The sequence below is a fragment of the Canis lupus genome, chromosome 25, assembly GCF_011100685.1.
Source record: "Canis lupus familiaris isolate Mischka breed German Shepherd chromosome 25, alternate assembly UU_Cfam_GSD_1.0, whole genome shotgun sequence".
In the NCBI taxonomy this organism is placed as follows: Eukaryota; Metazoa; Chordata; class Mammalia; order Carnivora; family Canidae; genus Canis; species Canis lupus.
In genome coordinates, this window is record NC_049246.1 from 26,547,656 (window position 1) to 26,565,705 (window position 18,050).

Here is an 18,050-nt window from a genome sequence, read left to right on the forward strand (position 1 = left end):
ACCTCTGTATATAGACACAAATCTTTAGGATTCTTTCATTTTAATCCCAGCCTCCCAAGAGGAGCTGTGAGGAGTGTGTGTGTGTTGGTCAGGGGCGGGGGGGGGGGGAGGAGATAAAGAGAGAATGGGAGAGAGATCAGTTGTCTTTTAAAACATTTTTGGGGTGACAGCCTTCTTTGAGAATCTGATGAGAGTACATATTTTTCCCAGAAAATATACTTTTGTACACACAGTACCAAGTTTTGTGCCCAGTTTCAGCACTCTTCTCCTTGCTTGTGCTCTGTCTCTCCCTCTCAAATAAACAAAGAGAATCCTAAAAAAAAAAAAAAAAAAAAAAAGAACCTTGGGACAGATGAAGCTAAAGCTAAAGCAATGGGTTTTATTTCTTCCATTTGTTTTAAAAGATTTATTTATTTGAGAGAGAAAGAGAGAGGGAGGGAGGGAGGGAGAGTGGGGGAAGGGCAGAGGAAAAGAGAGAGAATCCTGAAGCAGACTCCCCACTGATTATGGAGTCCAACAGGGGGCTCAATCCCAGGATCCTGAGATTGTGACCTGAGGCAAAATCAAGAGTCCGGTGCTTAACCACTTGAGCCACCAAGGCACCCCAGTTTTGTTTCTCCATGAGTCACTTCATTTCGTAGAGAGGAAAGCCTGTTCTCTGGCCAAGACCACATTGGTCACCCCAGCTGGCAAACATGGTTGCAGACCACAAGATGCTGGATGGGAGAGGGTGAAGCACACAGGCCACTATTACCATGACATCAAATGCAGTTCAAAGTCCACCTGACTCCACCCTCAAAATGAACATTTTGGCTCCCTGGATAATTGGCATTCCTTGAAAGGATCAGGAAAAAATAGGCTTCAGCTACATCATAGAGCTCAGCATGGCTTTGCAAACTACATGTTATTTTTTTTAATCATAGCCCTCTATAATGTAAAAAAAAGAAGGAGAAGAAGGAGAGGAAGAAGAAGAAGAAGAAGAAGAAGAAGAAGAAGAAGAAGAAGAAGAAGAAGAAGAAGAAGAAGAAGAAGAAGAATCATCAAACCAAATGTCCAGGTGAAATGGTGAAGTAGAGTTAACAATGAAATGTTACGCATCCACAAAAATGATCATCATGAAGCCATGTCACCATGGAAAAGATGCTTATGTTATGATGAAGAAAAGGAAGAAAAACAGGATCCAAACTGTTATGCCCCTTATGATTCCAGCCATAAAAACTATCTATGACCCAAGACAAGTAGCACTTGGATTAAAAATGTGAGGTTAGTAGAATTATTGATGATTTGTATCTGTTTTCAAGTTTTTTTTTTTTTTTTGGTATTATCTAATGTTCCCAATTGCCAAGTAAGGAGATAAATGATAAATCTGTACAAAACCAGCCTGTTCTTCCAAGTGGCTATGGCCCTGTCCTGCCTCCAAACAGCCGGCTCGTTCTGTGACTTCCCTTCTGAGCAGGCTAGGTGGGCAGACCCCATCAGAGCCCCCCCAGACTTCCCCTACTCCCCACAAAACCAAGCCTGCCACTGAAAGAGCAGTGAGAGCCCATTCATTGTTCTCACCTTCCATCACCACCCTGGCGGACCCTCCGAGGTCCTTGGCATCTGAACCTAGCCAGTGGGGAGACAGGTTCATGCAAGCAGCCTGAGGACATCCATGTCCAAATCCGTGTAAGCCTCTGGTGTTCAGATTCATGCCACACACAAGGGAGCTGACCCTCCAGAATCAGAAGTAAATGATTTGTCTGATGCTTGCTGGTGCCGGATAAAGACATGGGGTCTCTTGAATCAGAGAGGTTGGCAGGTTGGTGCTGGGAGGTTGGCAGCTCTCACAACAGACATGAAGAGATTACAGAAAAGTTGCAGCCATAGCAGCAGCTTCAGCTATCAGGAGGCCACCCGGCCTTCTTAGAGGTCATAGTCAACACACTACTCAGTACAGAACCCAGGCCTATGAGGTTGCTGGAAGGACCACTTGTAAAAGAAGTGCGTCCTCTGGCTCACTTTTCTCAGGACAAGTGCCTAATTGCCTCCCTGTCATCTAGGTGCCTGCAGCTAGGGCATGTGGCTTGTAGGGGCAGCAACCTGCCTGCATGCTGCACACACATTTCCTTCCCAGAGCACTCAGCTGGGGCCTGGTTCACTCTGCCCTGTAAAACCCTTCCTCCTGAACTTCTTCCATCATGGCTCTTCCGGCCCCTGGATAAATGAGTGGCTCCCTAATCGGATGGCCCCAAAGCATATGGCAGGATCTCTGTGACAGGCCTATCAGACAAACTGGGGTGGGGAGGGTGGTTGTACATGTCTGACTTAGCAGCTCTCATTTGTGTCCTCACGGCCTAGTGTGTGTCTGGCTGATTTAGTGCATGTCACAAAAAATAACAATAGGCAACTGAGCCAAGTCCCCCGGGCGGGGAGACAATGGGGCAGGAGGAATTTCAGGAGAGGACAGATCCCCAAAGGTGGACAGCTGTGGGGAGCAACAGGGAAATGAACAGTGATGTCATGGAGGCTTGAGCTACTGGGTTGCCAGGGGTGACGCTGACCCAGAAGGGGAAAGGCAAGCTGGCAGGACCCAGCCCACAGGATAAGAGAGGCATTTTCTGGAGGGCCATTTCTTCAGGCAAGCTTGTGCTAGATGCCTCCTTGGGGAAGAGGTTTCTCGGATGCTAAGTGAGGGCCACCCTGTGCTCCTCCATCCTTGGCTGTCATTTTGGCTCAGTTGCTGCCTGTGGTTCTGCAAGCTAGGATTTCACAGCACACGGGTAGCCTTTGCCTTGATGTGGGCACTAAGTTTCTCTTGCCCGTACCATAGGCCTGGGTCAGGGTTCTACTCACAATGGGCAGCTGAAAGACCAAATAATGAAAAGCTAAGAGCACTGGTTTTGGAGTCACACAGACCTGCGTCTGCATCTGGGCTCTGGTATTTGGTGAGTTCCTTCCTGATGACACCACAGCGCTTTTGTGGGAATTAAGTGAAATCATTGCACAAAGCACCTGGTGCATGTCTTGGCACTCAAGTACTGGCAGCTCTTCCACACTTGACAGGATATGCATCATATGCCGAGTAGATCAGCAAAGGGTTGACTGGAAGGAACACTCAGAGCCCATTTAGCCTACCCCCTCATTTGGCAGAATCAAAAACTGAGCCCAGAGAGAGGAAATGCCCCAGCCGAGATGGCGACACCAGTGCCCAGTTGTAGAAAGTCTCAGGGACAGAACTAGCTTGGCACTCCTGGCCATTCTCTTCTCAGCTCTCCTGGTTTCTTCCCCACTATTTGTCTCAGTCTGCTCCTCCAGTCCTAATTTGAGATTACCATCCTGTCTTACTGAAGTCATCTGCACCCCCCAATGCCAGGCTGATCTTTGACACCCTTTCCACTTTTTTCCACCTTTTCCACCCTTTCTTCACATGAACCCTTGTATCCTTCCCCAAACTGTCAAGACTGCCCATTAGAATTCTAGATTGATTGGCCACTTCTAGATTCCAAGTACTGTCTGGCCTCCCGAGCTGGATCCTTTATTTCCATTGGAGTCACCAGGCTTCTGTCCCATTAAAGTTCTTTTAGAGTGTTCATTTTCCTTCCTCTGATGGCTCCGAGGATGTGGGTGCTGTCTTCCCCTCCAATCAGGGTAATCTGCCCTCCTCAGAGGCGGAGATACACTCCACCTCAGCAGGATCCATCAGCGCCCATCTTGATACCCCCCTGGTGGTCTAGGCCACACTTGGCAGATCCAGGATCATTCCTGGGGTGGTCTGCCACAGGTAAGAAGGCGGGGTGCTCTGCTTTCTTCTAAGTTCCTGTGTCATTCCTCCCAGAGCTGGAACTGGTTGGCAAGTCATCCTTCCTCCTTCCACCTGCCTCAATTCCCTTCCCCTTACTCTTCTCTATCCATGGGAGCTCTCATAGCTCCTATGAGCGCCACCTTCAGCCCAGGGCCTGATCCTGGAGACCCGAGATGGAGTCCCATGTCGGGCTCCCTCCAGTGGAGCCTGCTTCTCCCTCTGCCTGTGTCTCTGCCTCTCTCTCTCTCTCTCTCTATGTCTCATGAATAAATAAATAAAATCTTGGAAAAAAAAACAACATTCAGAAATGTTCTGGATCAACAGAACATTCAGAAAACAATAAACAAAATGGCAATTGTGTAAGGCCTTACTTATTAATGATTTCTTCAGATGTATTAAACTCTCCAAACGAGAAAAAAAATCCAGTGTGTAGATCCAGTATGGAAACAAGGTTTACATTGGCACTCTGTGTTGGAAAAAAAAAATCTAATCAACAAGTCCAGCATTGATTATCCATGGTATCCATCCGCAGGTAGAACAGACACATGTTTTTTGGGGTTGTGAATGAATTTTTTTTCTATTCATTTATTATTTTGCTCCTTGTCCATGTTTAAGCCATTGCCACAGGGAGAGAGAAAGCAGAAACAAGAGAACTCTCTTGGCTCAGATGGAGAGAAATGCAGCATGTTGGTCCGGACAGAGAGGAGCCCAGGGGATCTCACCAAAGTCCCTCCGGCCAGAGTGGCACGGGAGTGCTGGGCGGACTCCGGCATCCCATGATGTGGGCCAGAAGTCCTGGGGGGGGGGGGGCGGGCGGCGGGGAGGCTAGACTCGAGTCATAGGTTGGAATGAGACATCCTAGCAGCAGCCTGTGTGGATTGCTAATGAAGACCAGATGGGCCATCCCAAAGTCCTAAGCCCTGTGCCCGCATCCCCCAGAACTGGGACCCAACCCTAGAGAAAGGAGGAGAGCACTGAGCTCACTGGGATTATTTTCCACTACACAGCAGAAATCAAGATACTCAGACTAGACATTCTGTTTTTGAACACTGAGTGTGGACCGAGACTCCTACTCACCCCACATAGATCTGCTCTGTCATCACCTCCCTGAGCCCTCCTGATATTTGTCCAGACATTAGGACCACCTTCATAATAAACTCGCTCAACCCACTCGTCTACCTTCTATGAAGCTGCTGTCCTTGCCAAGTTTCAAAGACTTCCCCTTAGCCTCATTGCTCTCGAAAATAGCACATTCTTTTAAATGAACGATAAATGAGCCAAATACATATTTCTGAGTGTGACCTTTGGAAAGTAAAAGAGAATAAAGCCAAAGGACAAATTCAGCAGTGCGTTGTCTACCCTAAGATTTGCAAAGGGGTCACAGGAGAGCTTCAGGGTGGTTTCATGGCTGCCTCAGGGAGACACCCTACAGTGTGGCCGAGCAGAGTGAGGAGCTGGGAGGTCCAGCCTGAGGGTCAGGTGGCTTACTGCTGTGTGACCTCAAAAAAGGGACTCCACTCTCTGGGGGTGCCACTGGGACCTGGTGATACCACAGCGGGTTGTGCACATGGGGACCGAGAGGGTGGAGAGCTGCGTTCACCTGGTATAGTGCTGGAGGCCTCTGCCATCATAGCCACTTGCTGGTCTCAGTGACAGAAGCTGCCAGCCATGCCTGCTGGTGCCTGGGTCGAGGTGGCTTGGCCACAGGAAGGCTCACCAAGCCTGAGATCTCGGGACTGGAAGTTCCACGATGCTCAGGAGCTCTCCGGGTGATGGCACTTCAGGCAGAGAAGAGGGCTGGGCACAAGCTCTGAGGTGTGAGGGGCAACAGGGAGTCACCAGGGACAGGACCGCTGGGGCCACATACCTGAAGGATGACGAGAGGGGAAACTAGGATGGGACACCCAGATGTCTGGTCCTGTGAGGCCTGGGCTTTGTTCTCAGGCACTGAGGAGTCAATGGAGATTTTGCCCTGGGGGTGACAGGGCCACCTTTGAGCTTCAGACACACTTTGCTGGCCACACAGAGGACGGAGGGCAGTGCAGGCCACTGCGGGCGGAGGCAGGAGCTCTAAGCATGTGGCAGTGTCCAGTCGAGAGGCACAAATGGCCTGAGCTGAAGCCATGGAGATCTGGGGACATGTCCGAGAAAGGCGGGGACAGATGTTACTACAGCATTGCCCTCACTCAGGGAAACTGGTGAGCTCACCCCCTGGTCTCTGCAGAGATTCCCACTTTCCCCATGCTTTAGGTTTCTTCTGTGGGGAACAGTTCCCCCTCCTAGAGATGCCAGGGGACTTAGTCACCTTTAGCAGGGCGGCAAAAGGACCAGACAGGGAGCCTGAGGGCTTCAGACCCCACCTCTTCACTGTGGAATCAGCCAAAGGAAGGCCACCCCCAGGGAAAGAGGCACACCTGGAGCCTCCTTCATCTTCCTTCTCTATTGCTCCATGGGCCTCTCCTGTGACAGAAAGCCCCCCCCCCCATCCCTGAGCCCTGAGCCCCCAGGGAGCTGCTGGCCATCCATGTACCTGTCTGGGCTCTGAGCTGAGGGAGGTAGGAAGGGGATGCTCCCTCCCTTCTCAGGACCCACTCAGACTAGAAGACAGATATTTCTTGCCATTTGGCAGCAGAAAACTTTGTACAGTGGAAAGAATGAATGAGAACAACTTTAGGGAGGATGATGCTTTGGCAGCTGGATTTCTACAAAATAGATGAAGCTTGGGAATCTCTTTATAAGGCAGACTTTATTCCTTCATTTTGTTGCAACGGCATTTGTGCTGTTTCATTGTTGTGGATGGGTATGCGTTTGTTGTGGCTGTGAGTGTGCCTGCATACATCTGTGCATGTGTGTGTCTGTGTGTGTGCGCATGTCCACGTGATTGTGTGTCTGTGCGTATCTGTGCGTATCTGTGTGCGTGTGTGAGATGGAGAGAGACCATATCCTACATCAATAACCTCCTTCCCAGGGCATCTGGGTGGCTCAGTGGTTGAGTGTCTGCCTTTGGGTCAGATTGTGATCCCAGGGTCCTGGGATTAAGTCCCACATCAGGCTCCCCACAGGGAGCCTCCTTCTCCCTCTGCCTATGTCTCTGCCTCTTTCTGTGTGTGTCTTTCATGAATAAATAAATAAAAATCTTAAAAAAAATAAATACCCTCCTTCCCTGAAGAGATTTACTTTCTGTCTTTCTAGTTATAAAATCCTTAAAACAAGGTCCAAAATGGACAGCTTCCCCCAAACACCACATGGCAGAGAGCTCCAGGATGTCTAAGGCTAAAACCACAAGCCCTTCTCAGGCCGAATCTCATGGGCGTGGGGGATGCAGGACACCCTTAGTCACTCAGGCCAAACTCCAAGAGCAAACTACCATATTGGAGACATTTTTGAGCACATGCTTGGTGGAGAATGGCTAGCAGCCTCTCCCAACTGCAAGGAGCTAAAGGTATGTAACCATGAGTATCCATAGGTTTTAAATATGAAACTCATGACAGCATTATATATGGACAAAACCAGCTCCCAAGGGCCCATAGTTCTTACTCTTTCTTCATTCAATTGTCAATGGGCTTTCCAATCAACAGGAAGAGAAGGACCAAACACAGAGGTGTCAATTTGCTTACATACAGGCAGTCTCTTAGTAGCAGGTTTGATAATACACAAATAACTAGGAGGAGCGGAATGGGGAGGAGGGTGGAGTGCACATCATACAAGTGGCTTTATGTGCAGGCAGCAATTAGAGGAACCTGATTTGAAAGCAGAAGGCTCCAAACCCACAGGGATGAATGTTACAGTGTCATTTTGCAGGAACCCAGTGAATGATGCATTGAAAGGATTGCACACCATGCTCAGCCTCACCAAGGGGCCTCATGGAGGAAGGTTTTAAACCCTTTTTCTATACCACAAAACAGTGATCTTTCTGCCAGGAAACTATCATACAAGCCAATGAGATCTTTCTAAAGGTCACAGTCCTAGCTCAGAGGAAGATGTCAGTCACAGGGCCTGTCCCCTCATGTCTGAGCCAGAAGCGTCTCTGGGGGTATTATTTCCACTTCCCATTTGCTGGTTCTCAGAGGTCACTTGTCTTGGTGACAGGATGGAGCAAAGGAGCCTGGGAAGATGTATTTGACTGGGAAGAGAGGATGGGAGCTGGTTCTGTTCTCTGACAGCCCAGGAGGCAAGTAGCTTTAGCTAAGGTTAGGCTCTGGCAGAAATATGGGTAGAAAGGACACCCTACTTTACCTCTTCCACACGTGTGAGAGAGCCACCAGGCATGGTTGTCAAGACAGACTTGAGCAGCTGTCGCCTTGCCAATCTCAGCCTCAGAGAGTTGCCAACAATGAACACGCCATACTTCACTGAGCCCGGTTCACCCCTGCTTTGTATATCTAGCTGACACTGGTGGCAAAGACCTCTCAGAGGTGATTCTTGGAGCAGGAATAGAATCCCATGTTGACCCATGTTCCCATGACATGGGAAAGCCACTTTTACTCCTTGGCAGTTAATTAGAAGCCAATCCTTTTTGTGCCAACAGTCCCGAATCCTCCTGAATTGATGAAATCTGATGAAAGCCAGAAATGGGTCTTTGCAGAAGGTTGCCCATGTCCACAAATGCCTGCATGCAACTTTCAGAAGCTCATAAGCTCCAGGAAACTCATCAGGGATCCATGGTCTCCAAAAGTTAGGTCACTAGCCACAGCAACTGGTGTAGGGGTATGACCCTTGTAGGGAGAGGCTCTCTATCTAGGATCATGCACTCTCTTCTCTTTTCCTGTCACCAAACACACAGCAGGACTCCCTGGGTGCCTGGGCCTCCTTCACAAGGCTCAGAACTCAGGAAATCCCAGGAGGCAGGTTATTCTCTACTCATCTCTGTTTTGCAAAGACAGATGCAGAGAAGATGCTGATCTGTGGTTTGAAACTGAGATATTCTGCTTCTCATCAGCAGTGTGTCCAGGTCAACTTGTACAGGTTTGTAGGAATCAGTTATTAAATTTGGGGGAATTCTGGGAGCCATTTGTTAAGTACATCACTATTCAAAATTAAACCATATAAAATTTAAATTATATAAAATCAAAATTAAATTATACAAAACACAATTAAATGAATTATATTAAAAACGAAGGTAATAATAAATTCTCAGATGTCCTCATTCCCTATTTATTTCACTACCTTTCACTGTTATTTCTGCTTTCCAGGTTGTTTACATCAATCATGTCTGGGTGGTGGAAATGCTGTATAATGATGTGCTTACTGCACATTTCTTCCCAGCCCCCTGTTCAGTCAGGTCACATTGGCAGCTTGAAGTTGGCTAGCTAGGAGTGTTTACACCACAGGAAGAGGCAAGGGCTTCAAACTTGGGTTGATTTGCTTTTTTTGTTGATTGTATGGGCTTCATACAGTGATGGAGAAAATGTTAAGAATGTAGGTTAAACATTAAAATGTGTCCTATGTGTAGCCATTAATAGCACTAAAAAATTGAGAAACGTTTTTTGAGTATTTAAAAACTATTATCCAGTTTGGCAAAGAAGCCAGTGACCTCACTGCCTACCAAGTGCAATTCCAATATGTCTTTGTCACTTCGGTCTTAACATAAATGAAAATACCTGCAACATTCATGCCGCCCCTGTACTTGTATGTCAATTGCAGTCGTAGCTTGACCGTGGATACAAGAATTTGGTGAAAGTCAACAAAAGCACTCTATGGAGAATCAATGGCTCTGTGTTATTTATAATAAAGAATATTGCATATGTTGTTATTATTTGTAAATTATGTGCTACATATTCTTTATACCAGTGAAATTGATAATAAACGTATGTGTGTATGAGTGTGTGTACATTTGTTCCTCGGAGATTGGGTTGTTGAACATTTAGCAGCATACTACTGCTCTCAGTCTAGAAGATACCTATTTTCACCTAACATCCCCACCGCACCACCACCCCCTCTCCCGCCACCGCTGCACTGACAGTTGCCAGGGAGCCCATCAGACAGACAGACAGATACCACAACATTAAATGATTCCTTTCCACATGAATGCACGGGGAAAATAGATTTGAGCCTTTCCCATTAAGCCACCCAAATAAAACCATGAAATGGATTATTTATTACTTTTGATCCCATCTCCAAATGTAATACTACTAAAAAAAGTAAATTTCTTGTGGAGCACCTGGGTGGCTCAGTCAGTTAAGCGTCTGGCTCTTGATTTTGGCTCAGGTCATGATCTCAGGGTTATGGGATCAAGCCCCACGTCAGCCCCACACTGAGCATGAAGGCTACTTAAGATGTTTCTCCCTCCTCCTCTGACCTCCCTTCTCCCAACCCTTTTCCCAACTCATGCATGTGGTCTCTAAATAAATAAATAAATAAATAAATAAATAAATAAATAAATTTTCTTTTTAGGAACGCCTGGGTGGCTCAGCGGATAAGTGCCGGCCTTCGGCTCAGGGCGTGATCCTGGAGTTCCGGGATCGAGTCCCACATCAGGCTTCCTGCATGGAGCCTGCTTCTCCCTCTGCCTGTGTCTCTGTGCCTCTCTCTCTCTGTCTCTCATAAGTAAATAAATAAAATCTTTAAAAAAAAATTTTTCTTTTTAAAAATAAATTGATTGTGGGGCACCGAGGTGGCTCAGTGATTGAGCGTCTGCCTTCGGCTCAGGTCATGATCTCGAGGTCCTGGGGTTGAGTCTCGCATTGGGTTCCCCACAGGGAACCTGCTTCTTCCTCTGCCTATGTCTCTGCCTCTCTCTGTGTCTCTCATGAATAAATAAATAAAACCTTTAAATTTTTTTTGTACCATAGAAATGGCAGGAATAAAGAGAATCTTACCATGGAACAACTACATATAATCTCTGTAACAATACAAGATGGACTATCTGTAAAAATAGACAGTGAAACAAGCTGTTTATATACCTACAATAGACTCACAGCCAAGTATTTCACCATAGGTTGGCCCCTTGGGTAAAACAAATAAACAAGGAATTGGTCTATGTTTTGTACAAAGAAAGGGAACTAATTCTTTAAAAAAATTTTTTTAATTTAAATTCAACTTGCCAACATATAGTATAACAACCAGTGCTCATCCCATCAAGTGCCCTCCTTAGCGCCTGTCACCCAGTTACCCCATCCCTCAACCCCCAACCCTTCTGCAACCCTTTCTTTGTCACCCCGAGTTAGGAGTCTCTCATGGTTTTTCTTCCTCTCTAATTTTTCCCCACTCAGTTTCCCTCCTTTCCCTTATAGTCCCTTTCAGTATTTCTTATATTCCACATATGAGTGAAACCATATGATGATTGTCTTTCTCCAATTGATTTATCTCACTCAGGGTAATGCCTTCCAGTTCCATTCACATCAAAGAAAATGGTAGGTATTCATCAGAAAGGGAACTAATTCTTATTGAGCACCCACATATGCACCAAGCTCTTTCAAAAATGCTATCCCGTTTTTGTTCATTTATTCATTTTCTGGTGCTTCTGGAAAGATTTGAAGCCACTTATAAAAACAAACATGAAATAATAGGAGAGAAAAATAGATGAAGAAATCACAACCAAGGTGTAAATTAGGGCAGAGAAACAAATTAAGGGTAAAGCTGGTACACAGAAACACAGACCATGAGGTGGGGCTACCCAATTCTAGCGGTTAAATGCAAATTAGGCTCTAAGTGTCCTGGAGTCCAAAGCACAAGGTGGGAAATTATTGGTGTGAAGAGTCAGTATCTTTAGGACATCCATTGCTCCAGAGAAGCATGGATTTCCTGAGTCTGGAGCCTGACAGTAATTGTGCAACTCTTACTGTGGTCCTGAGTGGAATGGTGGACAGCAGTCTCGGCTACGATGCTTACGATGACACGGTAAGTTCCCTACCTTGTTTCTTACAGCAGCCATCAGCTCTAGCCTAGGATGACATGCCCTCACCAGGAAAGGGTGCCCGAGCATGATTCTGGAATGCAATCCCTGAGATCCAGACACACAGCTCTCGGACCAACTAGCTTGACGGTGGAGAGAGGTGGGGGAGGGGGGAGGGCATCCCCAAAATAACTAGATTCATTTTTCTCAGTTGTATTCAACACATTTCCTCTTTGAGAAACATAACAAAACCATGATCTCCCTTTGAGATTTCAAAATAAATATTGTGAATAAAGGCAAATTTTAAAAGTTACAACGTGAAATGTGCTTTTTACAAATTACAAGGACTCCTCTGGTGATTCTCACATGGAGAACTGAATAGAGTCTAGGTGGAAATATTGTGGACTTTTCAGTTTTAACTCACCTAAGAATTAGGGCTCTGGGGTTTAATTCTTTTAACCCTGTGAACACCGTGATGTGCTGTTACCAACTAATAAAGAAATAAGACTCCAGGGTAGAAGCAACTTATCCGAGTTATGTCAGTACAGAGTGAGGTCAACGATTGCTATTTCACAAAAACATTTGGTGACTTGCTCAAGGTCACATAGTCAGGAAGCGGCAGTGCTATCTCGAACTCAAGCCCTCTGGTCCACAGGCTGGCCATCTAACCTCTATGTTAGAGAATCCCTGAGCCACAGCTGCTTTGTTGGTGTACTCCTATGCCCACATTCTTTCTAATTCATGGGAGCCACAACCCACTGGGAGATAAAATTAAATTATCATTACTAAATATCGGACTTGGTGATTCCAAATATTTGGTGTTAGTGGATCCTTTTGGGAATGTAGTAGAAGCCAGGAGCGCTCCAAGTGGAAGAGTATGTGTGTGCATAAAAGCTTGCAGACAAGTTCAGAGAGCTCCGAGACCCCGTGACACTCATCAAGGGTCCGAAGTCTCAGAGGTTGGAACTCCCAACTCCATCCATTAAGCGCAGACCACCTCATGTCCTTGAAGACACTACATAAACAGGCGCAAACGTTTCCTGCACTGGAGCAACCCTGAGAGTGAGGACCTCCTGACACTTTGCACCCCAGGTGACTCACTTGCCTCACCCCAGTCCTAGCCCAGCGGCTCAAGTATCAAGGTATGCAGAGGAGCCAGCAGAAAGAGGTAAACGACAAGGAACCCAGAAGAACCTTCTTCTGCAACCTGATTTTTGGAAACATCAGCCCTCTGGTGAGAAAGCACACAGTAGTCTGTGATGAGTGAAGGTCCTGCAGGGTCAGCAGGCAACACAGCAGAGCCTCTTCTATGCCTCAGGCTCCAGCTCCAATCATCCTGCTCAATCTAGTTCTCATATTTGGGCTTGAAGCTGAATGCTAGTTTACAGAAACCTGGGTCCTTTGCTCACACTCCTCCAGCTGGAAGTGGCAAATCCAGTCCTAATGCAGAACTGGCTGGCTCCAAGGCCCAGCATCTTCCTCGGCCAACACCTTGCCTTGCAGTGAGCAGAACACACCAGAAACGTAATCACAAACACCTTCTGCCACAAGGGCCCCCGTTAAAACCCTGGGCACAGCGACAGCACTGAAGCTCTTTGTGGCTAAGGGTCATTATTAAATCTACGTGCGTTTCTACCTTCAAGCTTTCTTCCTCCTGTCTTAATCCTCACTGGCATTCCAGAGCTTGCCCTTGTTCCGTTTCCCTCAAAAACCTTTTCACAGGGTACCCGCCCTGCTCCAGACACTGTCCTGAGCCCTGGCACCCAGAGGGGGATGAAAGAGGACCAGCTCCCTGTCCTGGGGGAGCAAAGGTCCAGAACTCCTGCAAACAAGTAGCCCTTGGCATGTGTCAGAGGTTCACGGGGACACAGGGATGGATTTGGGCATTGGTGATAGAAGAGAAGACAGTGGCACTGATCCCAGGAGTTTGAAGAGGTGGAACTTGCCCAGATGAGAAGGTGGGGAGGGGGTCCCAAGTTGAGGGAGCAGCAGGAGCATGGCCTGGAGTGGTCCAGAGAAGTGAGGCTGGCTTAGTGAAAACAGACAGGGAGGCAGTGGGGGGAACAGGAGATGTGACAGGAAGAGTACTCCAGGCCCAGCAGTAATCGACGATCTCAGTTCTGATCTTCATCTGTGTGTTGTGATTTTCATCTAAGTGCTGTCTTCCTACAGTTTCATGATTCTTTCTTTCTGTAATCTGGCTGGGACATCACCCTAGAACCAGGGCACACCTGCTCTGCTGGGCCTGGGAGTGAGGGTTGGGGGGAGGAGTGGGGTCAGGTCTCTCTGTCTCCCTTGTTACTTCCCCACACACCTGACCCTCACAAACAAAGATGCTGGCCCCTTGACATGGGCCAGACGTGGCTCTGTCTGGCTGCTGCAGACTCAAGGGCAGCAAGTACAGTGAGCTCCCAGGCCAGGTTGTCACTAAAGCAGGAGCTGGTCCTACATTCCTAAGCCCACAGCATGGCTCACAAGGAATTGTTTTCCAGCACAGCTCAAGCTGTTTGGCTGGCCACAGATTCTGTGGGGATGGTTGGGCCCAGAGGATGGCAGGTTCCATCCTGGTATTCCACACAAGGTCAGGGGCCTCACTTGCTTCTGTTCTGGCCTTCCACTTCGTCACCAAGTAAGGGGTCAGGTTTGGGTCTCTGGGCATGCACTTGGAGTCCTGAGAGCCTGAGCCAGCACAGTGAACTCTGCTGGACAGACAGAGGGTGAGGTACTTAGCCCTAAAGCCCCTTACACAGAGGTCAAAAAAATGTGTGTCGAATAAAAGAATAATTGAATGAGAAATGCCACAAAGAAAGAGAAATATAGGGGATCCTGGGTTGCTCAGTTGGTTAAACATCTGACTTCGGCTTAGGTCATAATCTTAGGGTCCTGGGATTGAGCCCTGCATTGGGCTCTCTGCTCAGCAGAGAGTCTGGTTCTTCCCCTCCTTCATGCTCATTCTCTCTGTCTTTCTATCAAATAAATAAAATCTTTAAAAAAAAAAAAAGAGAGAGAGAGAGAGAAATATAGAACTTTCCAGGACTAAGAGGGGTGGGGGGTAGGGGAAGTTGGGAGAGACAATGGTAAAAATGCAGGGGGTATTTTTCCCCCTAGGATCTACTCCAATCCCCAATCCCAGATGTGAGCTCCAGGTTCAGTTGTCATGTCTCCTTACTCTCCTCTGATGTATAACAGTTTCCCCATCTTTCCTCATTTTCGGTGACCTTGACAATTGCAAAGGTCAAGTAATCTGCAGATTGTCCCTCACTTTGGGTTTGTCTGGTGTTTTCTCATAATGAGACTGGGGTTAAGGGTTTGGGGGAAGAACAGCACAGAGGGGAAGTACTTTTTTCCTTGCACCATAGCCAAAGTTATATGATGCAACACAACTTATCCCTTGAGATGAATCCCGTGATTCACCTGCTTAAGATGGTGTCTGCCAGCATTCCTCACCACAGAGCTACTGTTCTTTCCTTTCCATGCTTTATTCTAAGTCCCTTCTGCACTGAAGGTGAGGGGAGCCAAGCTCCATCCAGGAAGGAGAAGTATCTACATATATCATGCACAATTTTTCTAACTATGGCAACACACTGATAACAATTCTTTAGTTCCTGGGTAATGTTGGGATAGTTGGGGGTGAAAACAGTGGCCCAATAGCAAATGACTGGAACAGTTGTCTAAACCCTAGAATTTTAAAACTCCTCTCCAAATATGTTATCAACTGCTCATTCCTTTTCAGAAACTGATCTCTTAGCCAAAAACGTCATCATTAAACCTGTTCCATCACCCGACCCCCGAAGTCTGAAAAATGGAAAACCATATATTTAAAAACAAACAAAATTTTAAAAGGGCAACCACCAATCATTTGCCTTGAGCCAGACACTCCCCATACATCACTGCTCACCTCTCCTATGTCTGCCCCTGAGGTACCATTACCCTGTTTATAGAGAGACTGAGTAACTTGCCTGGAGCCCCACAACCCTCATGCATGTGCCCACCCATATTCCCACCCCACACACTTCTTCTGTCTTTCCTCTGTGGCACATTCTGACTTTTCCAGCTTAGAAAGCTCAAGAAGCGAATCTCCCTGGATGGCTGAACTTTTATAAATCAAAACCAGAACAAAACAAAACACTCTCTAATGTAGAAATGAACCAAAAAAGGGACAATCTATTCACAGTTGTGGCTAAGATCATATTAATGTCTTCTCTATCTGTAACATCCAAAGTAATGTTCCCCTCTCCCAACTACAGGCCTCAGAGCATTGCACAGTTGAAAAGAGTAAGATGGTTGAAAAAGCAAAAGATGCAGAGACTTACCTTGATGATGCTCAGTGGCTTGTCACCATAGCTTTTTCAATCCCAGCGCCCTTGTGATGCAGCAGCCTTCTAGCTGTAACCAGCAACTCTTGATACAATCCCAAAGAAAAAGCCCATCCCTGTTGTCTCAATCGGTTCACGTTGCTCGTGGCTTCCTGCTGGTGGCAAGCACCAGGCAGGGGTGGCAGGCTCACCGGTCTGTGGTCAGAGCCTCACCAGCTTCCCCCAAGGAGCCCCGCCCCTCTCACAAAGCACTTTGAAGGCTTCTGTGGGTTTGCTGGGTCCAGTGGGCACCGCTGACCCAGAAAAACCTGTGAGGAAGGACCATAAGCAGCTGGTCTTTCTCAAGCCCTGGGCCACTGTTCCAATGACCCTCTGCCACTAGAATGTTTTCTCATGGGGTTTTGGTTTAATAACATGGGTGGTGTTTTTCTGCACCAAACTTGGCAGTTAGTAAACCTCCAAGCTAACCCTACAAGGTATTTCACTCTGCTTTGCAGCATTTATCTGCTAGACAAGAAAGAGCTTGGTCTCTGCAGCCTTGTGCCATCTGTGTGAGCCTGGGCAGCCCTTCTCTCAGCCTTGTTGGTTTTGTTTTGTCTTCCAAATAGTGCTGATAATACCTAGTCCAGAGATACTATGGGCACAAATGATAAAGTGGCTGTGAGTGATGAGCACAGAATTGGTTCCCAATAAACACTAACTCTTCATTTTTTTAAAAATAGGACTCCAACCAGTCGTTGATTCTGATGGCAGAGCCTCTTCAATTGTGCTACTTCACTTGGCTCTGAAAACTCAGGAGAGCAGAGAATGATGGAGGTGGTGTGGGAAGGACCCTATTATCTGGAGTGATGAGGTGCTGTCCTCTAGTACACCAGCTGAGGGACCAATAGGACCTCGAAGGTTGCTGAGATAACCTCAGGAGATTTGTGGGTCCAGCCACACATGCTAAGCCACTGCTCACCTATTTTCTGATACAGGGATGAAAGGGAGCCCATGGGCATGCTCCTCTCCTGCCTTTACATCTGGGAACCTTGGTAGTGATAGGATTGAGACAGGCTTGCTTCTACTGCTGGCCTGGGGCCACAGTCCAGAATCTCAGTTTCCTTATGGATTTTAGAACCAAGACAGTAATTTGCTGTGAACTTTTGGTAAGAAAGGGCTTTTTGACAGATTTCATAGTAATAGCAACAAAGAGTTTTTGGATTCTAAGCCCTCTTGAAAACAATCCATCTGATTTCCGCAAAAGGTTTTTGTGACAATAAATTGATTAATGCATAAAAAATATGTATTACAGTGTTAAGTACATAATAAACTCCAAATAACTGGTAGCTGATGTGACTGCACCTAATCTAAGTCCCAAATTTGATCCTTAACACTGCTTTTTCTTATTTTTTCCTTGGTAATGAAGAGCCCAGAACAATGACCCAAACCAACTGTGCTCAGTGAATCATAGCTCTTATTAATTTATTATTATATTCATCTCCTGACACCTAAGAGTTGGATCTAAACATTAAACACAAGTTAAAGAATCTCAAACTCCTTAAACTTTTTATTTAAAAATTGCTGACTTGAATTGCGATTATTTAGCCTTACTATTTTTTTGTTTTAGGTTTTATTTATTTATTCACGCAGAGATAGAGAGAGAGAGAGAGGCAGAGATACAGGCAGAGGGAGAAGCAGGCTCCATGCCAGGAGCCTGATGCAGGACTCGATCCCAGGACTCCAGGATCACACCCTGGGCCACAGGCAGGCACCAAACTGCAGAGCCACCCAGGGATCCCCTAGCCTTACTATTTCAATTCAATTAACACAATAAACTTTTTTGAGCATTTGCTCTGTGGTAAGGACACGTCAGATGCTCAGGGTAGAGATATAAATGAGCATTACCCTCCTTTGAGGGAATCAGCCTAGGGAGCCTGGGAAGGGTGTCTGGTAGACTCACATTATAATGGGATGTGGGAAGTGTGGCCGTAGGAACCCAACAAGGCACAGTATTAGAACAGAGGCAGGAGCAATAGGAATATCAGGGATTATTGGGGGAAGTTACCAAGCAGATGGCTTTGAACATGACTTGTGACTAAGAATCCTTCAAACTCTCAGAGGCAGATACGTATGT

The 18,050-nt window shown here is 46.7% G+C and overlaps 1 protein-coding gene across 1 annotated transcript in view; it reads right to left on the reverse strand.

Annotated features, from left to right (window-relative positions):
- BLK (BLK proto-oncogene, Src family tyrosine kinase) overlaps positions 1-16,106 on the reverse strand; it is a 75,049-nt gene extending 58,943 nt beyond the window's left edge. The window contains exon 1 of the mRNA XM_038573650.1: positions 15,932-16,106. The gene's annotated coding sequence lies outside the window, so the exon portion shown is untranslated. The remainder of the gene's footprint in view (positions 1-15,931) is intronic.
- Positions 16,107-18,050: the final 1,944 nt, after the last annotated feature.